Source organism: Staurois parvus, unplaced genomic scaffold (genome assembly GCF_062004578.1).
Source record: "Staurois parvus isolate SC_StPar_1 unplaced genomic scaffold, SC_StPar_1.0 ptg000110l, whole genome shotgun sequence".
In the NCBI taxonomy this organism is placed as follows: domain Eukaryota; kingdom Metazoa; phylum Chordata; class Amphibia; order Anura; family Ranidae; genus Staurois; species Staurois parvus.
In genome coordinates this window covers 228,810-236,633 of record NW_028317906.1, presented here as the reverse complement: position 1 = coordinate 236,633, position 7,824 = coordinate 228,810, and positions in this window count along the sequence as shown.

Sequence of the window (7,824 nt, the reverse complement as noted above, 5' to 3'; positions counted from 1 at the left end):
CCATGATCCCCTATTGCCCGGGGAGCCCCATGATCGGGAGCTTACAGTCAATGCAGCGGAGAGTCATCGTTAGTAGGCCTGAACTGAAGACAGCGCCTGGTTGGTCCAACCCAAGAGGGAGCTTGCGGTAGTGCAGACAGAGGCCCTGGGCTTTCCTTACTCCTCTGGAACTCCCCCCGTACTGCTAGTTCTGTTCCTGACAGGTGGGTATGCTCTCCCTAAACTAGCCACTTTGCAAATGCATGCCAAAACCCGGGGACAGGGACTTAAAAAGTCTTGGATCTGTGTGATCCAAAATGGCTGCCAGGGTCACCTGGATGCAGCATAGCCAACCACAACACTGCTCCAGGGAACCAAGGGGACAATAGAGAAAACAAGTTTCCCTTGACTTCCCAGCCAGCTGCACTGCTTCTCTGGATGAGCGCCACCTACAGTGGAGAAAATAGACTGCACCTGGCTACACATTATCACTGAGGGTGAAATACCATATGAAATTTCGAGTTGTCACCAGAACAGGAATAGAAGGGAAATCTTCCAAAGGGGAAGAGTCTAGCATCAAGTCACTGACACTCCTGGGATATTGATCTGGTCAGGTAAGTAGCAGAGGGGGTTGTTAATCAGTTTCAGCTGCTTTGGTGTTAATAAAATTAACAACAGGTGCACTAGATAGCCAACAATGAGATGACCCCCAAAACAGGAATGGTTTTACAGGTGGAGGCCACTGACATTTTTTTCCCTACTCATCTTTTCTGACTGTTTTTCACTCGTTTTGCATTTGGCTCGGGTCAGTGTCACTACTGGTAGCATGAGGCCATACCTGGACCCTACAGAGGTTGCACAGGCAGTCCAACTCCTCCAGGATTGCATTTGACTAGGGTCACTGTTACTACGGGTAACATGAGGCCATACTTGTCCCGTCTACCATTTGTTGGGTAGGTGCAGCGGCAGTAATCACACAGAGGCCTGGAATGCAGCCCAGTGGGGAGCTGACCTAATCAGGAGCAGGGGCGGACTGACCATTTGGAAACTCGGGCACTGCCCGAGGGACCAGGGTCAGTAGGGGGCCCCATGAGATGCCCCTGGTACCTTTTTCATAGGCTTTTTTGAGTTTGGGCAAGGACACAGGGGCCCCATGATCCCCTATTGCCCAGGGGCCACATGAGTTGTCAGTCCACCCCTGGTCCCCCCTTACATCAGGGTCCCTATTAGATTCAATTTTATATCAGAATCCCCATCAAAGTCCCCTCCATATATCAGGGTCCCCGATTAGTGTCCCCCTTTACATCAGGGTCCCAGTCAGAGCCCCCCTTACCAGAGTTTGCTGTACATCAGGGTCCCCATCAGAGTCCCCCCTTGTATCAGGGTCCCCATCAGATTTCCCCATTACATCAGGGTACTCACCAGAGTCCTCTGCTTACATCAGGGTCCCCATTAGATGGCTTTTTTATATCAGACTTCCCAACAAAGTACCGCCTTACACCAGGGTCCCCATCAGAGTTCCCTCTTATATTGGGCTCCCCACCAGAGTCCCATCTTGCATCAGAGCTCCTCTCACATCAAACTTCCCCCTTACATCAGGGTCCCCATCAGAGTCCTCTTTTTCATCAGGGTCTCTATTAGATTCCTTTTTATATCAGAATCCCCTTCAAAGTTCCCTCTTATAAATCATGGTTCCCTACTAGTGTCCCCCTTTACATCAGGGTCCCCATCAGAGTCTCGCTTTATATCAGGGTCCCATTCAGAGATCTCCTTACCAGATTTCCCCATATATCGGGGTCCCCAGCAGTGCACCCCCTTGTATCAGGGTCCCAATCTTATCACCATCAGAGCCGCCTGCTTACATCAGACTCCCGATCAGAGTTCCCCCTTACATCAGCGTCCCCATCAAGTGCTCTCCTTACATCGGGGTCCTCATCAGAATCCCCCGTTATATGAGAAGTGGAGACCATATGCAGCCTCTGCTAACCTCAAACAGTGCACTTTGAGGGTACGCCACTGAGTTCCCATCAGAGTCCCCCCTTTCAGGATCTTTTTGTGGGTTTGAAGGAGTTGAAGCAGAGATCATAAGCAGCCTCTACTGACCTCCATCCCTGCGCACATTTAGAACATGCCACTGACCTTAACTGAGGGTCGGATAAAATCATGTAGTGGGCCGGATGTGGCCCTTGGGCCATTGTTTGGAGACCCCCTCTTTAGATGGGGCGTCCAGAAAAATAATTTTCAGGGTTGTCATTGTGTAAGAGGGTGTTAGACCAGTTCCTAGTTTGGCCACTAGGGCACTCCCTTCCCCAGGTATAAATAGTGGGTTGGGTTGGAGTCAGTGCGGCAGGCAGTTTAGAGAAGAGAGGAGATGGTTATGTAGCTGTACCCTGTGGGACTGGGTGGGGCCCTCTTTAGAGATGGAGTGGTACTGCAAGCAACTGGCATTTACTGGGGAAATGCCTAAGAGTCCTGGTGCACAAGAAGGACTTAATAGGAGACAGGACTAAAGATTCCCGCCCTGGGAAAAAGGACTTGTAGCCACCACCCCTGAATATAGAAAAAGTTGTATGCTTTGTCATTTACTAGAAAAGCATTCAAAACCAAATTAACTTATACCTGATTTTATGGGTGGGCTGTCCCGAAACTGGTACCCTACTCAGCCGGGAGAAAAGTGTTATGTTGAGGAAATGAGAACTCTCAGTTTTGATACTGATGTAAGTGATAGAAATATGGAGGCTGCAATTGTTCCCACCTCCCTAAAATCTTAGTTGCCTGGCTTCAAGACAGTCTGAGTCTCTGATTTGGAACAAACGTGGCAACTGAAGTAGTAGAGAAGTCTGAATTCCTGATCTGCACATTTTTTTCAAGGTCGGTGGCTAAGAAAGCATTGAAGGTGGAGGGTTAGTTTTGCCTGCTGCAGTTAAGTGGCCCCTACAGGTCTTGCCCCTCCTCAGCCTATGATTGGACAGTGAAAGGAGAAGCAGCAGACCACTTGGCTTATCTCTGTCACTCTGCTCTCTCCTGCAATCATCATGTGATCTGACGAATGACCTGTAATTCTATTTAGGCACTTTTGGAAGTACAGTTGCAAGAAAAAGTATGTGAACCCCTTAAGATTACGTGGAGTTTTGCATGAATTGGGCATAAAATGTGCTCTGAACGTCATCTTAGTCACAATAGAAGAACACAGTCTGCTGAACATAATACTACACAAACATTAGATGTTGCCATGGTTTAATTGCACATAACATGTAAACATTCACAGTGCAGGGAGGAAAAGGTATGTGAGGCCCTAGCTTAATGACTTCTCCCAGAGCTCATTGGAGCCAGGAGTGAGCCAACCTTGACTCCAATCAGTGTGATGATATTGGATGTGTTGCTGACAGCTGTCCTGCCCTGAAAAAACACACAGCTGTTTTGGGTTTACTGGTTTCAAGAAGCACTGTGTGATGTGAACCATGCCTCGCAGAAAAGAGCTCTCAGAAGACCTACGATCAAGAATTGTTGACTTGCATGAAGCTGGAAAGGGTTACAAAAGTATCTCCAAAAGCCTTGATGTTCATGTGTCCACGGTAAGACAGACTGTCTACAAATGGAGAAAGTTTAGCACTGTTGCTACTCTCCCTAGGCGTGGTCATCCTGTAAAAATGACTGCAAGAGCACAGCGCAGAATGCTGCATGAGGTAAAGAAGAATCCCAGAGTGTCAGCTAAAGACCTACAGAAATCTCTGGCACATGCTAACAGTTTTGTTGACACATCTACAATAAGGAAAACATTAAACAAGAATGGAGTACATGGGAGGACACCACGGAGGAAGCCATTGCTGTCCAAAAAGAATATTGCAGCACGTTTGAAGTTTGCAAAAGAGCACCTGGATGTTCCACAGCACTACTGGCAGAATATACTGTGGACAGATGAAACCAAGATTGAGTTGTTTGGGAAGAACACACAACACTATGTGTGGAGAAAAAAAGGCACAGCACACCAACATCAAAACCTCGTCCGCCAACTGAAGCTCCGCAGAGGATGGGTGATGCAACAGGACAATGACCCAAAGCATACAAGTCATTCAACAAAACAATGGCTGCAACAGCACAGAATACGCCTTCTGGAGTGGCCCAGTCAGAGTCCTGACCTCAACCCGATTGAAATGCTGTGGCATGACCTTAAGAGAGCGATTCACACCAGACATCCCAGGAATATTGCTACACTGAAACAGTTTTGTGAAGAGGAGTGGTCCAAAATGACTCCAGATCGTTGTGCAGGTCTGATCTGCAACTACAGGAAACGTTTGGTTGAGGTTATTGCTGCCAAAGGAGGGTCAACCAGTTATTAAGTCCAAAGGTTCACATACTTTTTCCTCCCTGCACTGTGAATGTTTACATGTTATGTGCAATTAAACCATGGCAACATCTAATATTTTTGTAGTATTATGTTCAGCAGACTGTGTTCTTCTACTGTTGTGACTTAGATGACGTTCAGAGCACATTTTATGCCCAATTCATGCAAAACTTCACGTAATCCCAAGGGGTTCACATACTTTTTCTTGCAACTGTATATGAGATGCATACACCTCTGCTAGACAGCACAGCCAAGTGGCTGCCACTGCTTTCTGTTAAGAATTATGGTATACAGTGGTGTCACCTACTTTCCCCCAGCCTATTGATGTTCTCACTCTAAATGCTGCTGTGTACAAAGCCAGCTCAGTAAAGACATGGTTTGCCCAGTTTTGTGTGGAAGAAGTTGAGTGTCCTGCACAGATCCCTGATCTCAGCCCTACTGAACACCTTTGGGATTAATTGGAATGCCGATCATGAGAGGGGTCTTCTCATCCATCATCAGTACCTGGCCTCAACCCTACTGAATACCTTTGGGATGAATTGGAATGCCGATCACAAGACGGGTCTTCCATCCAACATCAGAACCTGTCCTCAACCCTTCTGAACACCTTTGGGTGGAATTGGAATGCCGATTGCAAGCCAGATCTTCTCATCCAGCATCAGTACCTAACCACAAATTCCCACAGACACTCCAAAGTCTTGTGGAAAGCCTTCATAGAAGAGTGAGAGATGTTGTAGCTGCAATTTAGGGAGACAACTCTATACTCATCCTCCATTCATAGAGCACTTTTCTCTGTTGGAACCGATAGTACAGCTTCTATGGACAGAGCAGAGCAGTGGAAAGGGGCAGGTGAAGAATGCCTGTGATGGGTAGAGCCGCTCATACTATTCCCTGCAGCACTAGTAGATCACAGGTCCAGTGGCCGAGTGCTTTGGATTTCTGAGCATGGCACACTTTTAATTCATAGTAAATTCCGTTCCTGGTGATTTTTTTGTAATTCCACAGAACTTCAGTTTTAATCTTTTCCTACAACTCCTGGAAACTTGAGAGATTTTACCTTGTCTACAAATATTTTTTTTTTCTTCTGAGCAAGTGGCAGAAGAACTGACTTTATGCAAATAGTGTCACAAAAATAACTGTTGGGTCTGGGTTTAACATCAAACATTCAGAATGAAACTTTTGTGGGGGGAAGATGAGACTTTCCAGGACATAAAGGCTGCAGTTTCTGAGAGAGTGGTAACATTAGGCGCTTGATGTTAAGAGGGGCATTTTCCATTTCAATACATTTTTACTGAAGTATTACAAGTTCCAAGTAACAGGACAGTAACTGAACACAAAAACAACAAAAGTTCTGGCGCTAGCCTAGGGTGAAGTTACAAGCCAAGAATAGTACTACCCAACGTCACGACATGGCCACATTGGTCAGAACACCTAAATATGGGATATTTGGGCATACCATTAGAGCAGCCACTGTCAGGAATGGACTTGCCAGTAATGGTGGGACTCACCTGCCTTGTGGGCTGCAGTACCAGGGCTGGCCAGCGGGTGCTCTCAGCAATCAGAGACTCAACCCTGCAGTCAGCCAAACACCTGAAGCTGATTACGGAGGTGTATTTAAGGGATGGCCAGACCTGCAGTCTGGGCCTTGGTGTGTGTTTTTCTATGGGCCCCTGTATCTTGTTACCTGCATTCCTGTTCCTGTTCCTGCCTGACTTACTCATTGCCTACCCTGCCTGACCCTGACCTCTGCTGTCTTCTCCTGTTTGATCCCTGGCTTGTGACCCCGACCATTCTCTGCCTGACCCCCTGTACCTACTTGCCCGTTAGTTGCTGTACCCGGCTCGTGACCTGACTACTCTCCGCCTGCTCCTCCTGTTCCTACCTGCCCGATTGTTATTGACCCAGCCTGCCTGACTACGCTTGCATTGTATGTATTGTTATCTGTGGGTGGTTTGGTTTGGTTCGTTTGCACTGTGTTTATGTTTTAGTATTGCACTGCGTTTTGTATTGTTAGTATTAATAAATTATATTGTTTATAACACATCTGAAGCCTGCGTTTCCCTGCGTCAGTTCACATACCTCTGGTCATACCCGGAGCCCTGACATTACACCAAGGCCCAGACTGCAGGTCTGGCCATCCCTTAAATACACCTCCGTAATCAGCTTCAGGTGTTTGGCTGGCTGCAGGGTTGAGTCTCTGATTGCTGAGAGCACCCGCTGGCCAGCCCTGGTACTGCAGCCCACAAGGCAGGTGAGTCCCACCATTACTGGCAAGTCCATTCCTGACAGCCACACTGCCAGGCCATTAACATTGTGAGGAATATCAAAAGGTAAGGAATAGTAAAAGCCTAAAGACACAAGAGATAAAGATAGTAAAGAAACGGGCAGGTTAAGGGTTGAAAGCAGAACACGGGGAAGAGGAGGACCTCAGGGGGTTGGGAACCTCCCTATATCCTGTGAAAGGTTTCTGGTGCTTTCTTGAGTATAAGAAACAGCTGTCTTGTCTAGTGCCACTGTCACTTGCCCTTCACAAATATACTTCAAGGCTGCTAGGGCTGTCATTACCTCAAAGATGTTGGGGTATCACGGAGGGTTGTGCTGCTATCTCGCCTGGACCTGGTATCCCCAACAATGCATGCCCAATGCTGATTGGTGTCTGTTGTAAGGATGACCAGTACGCCAAGACTTAGAAGCTTTCCCAGTAACAGGTTCTGAGGCATCACCCACCAAAGGTTACATGAGATGGGGAGAGCAGGATCTGTTAAGATAAAACACTGAAAAAATATGGTAATGCCGGTGCCACCATCAGGGTGTCAAAAAAAATATTCTATTTTAAGCTGGAACCAGCTGGCCCAGATATACCAGCCATCAAAGGTGTACACAGAAGTATTCTCTTGTGGGACAGCAACATTGCAAAAGAGCTTGCTAGAAGCAGAATATACTCTAAATATTGATAGATTTGCAGGTGTTGGATGCAACAGAAGAACCTGGAAGCTGTTGCCAGACCAGAATGGTAGACAGTGGAACTGATCATGTCTGATGTACTGAAAACTGGAGGTACTTCTGTTGAGACTTGGCCACTGCAATATGGAGGGACATATTCAGGTCTATTGACAACATTCAGTTCCCCCTCTGCCGCTTTTGCATAATCAACTTTGCTAACTCAATCCAAATTTTTTTTCTTTGATAAAGGAGTTGAAACTTGCTTTATAGTACTGGTCTGACTGAATTTCCCAGATTTTCTTACTAGAAAGATTGGGGAGTAGAACAAGGGGTTCCTGATTCTGCTCCAGGAGCTAGACAAATTGCCCTTGACTACAGTTCTTCTATGTGTTGATTTTGTGATCACTGCTTTTCTGGGGGAACCTGCCACCAACCAGGGGCTTCTGGGAGGGCAGAACCTCAGAATAACGTTTGTACTTTTGTGCTTGCCTGTCCGAAGAAAGAATCGCTGGGTCCCTCGCCAGTGAAATGTGGGAACTTCCTTTCCCAATGTATAT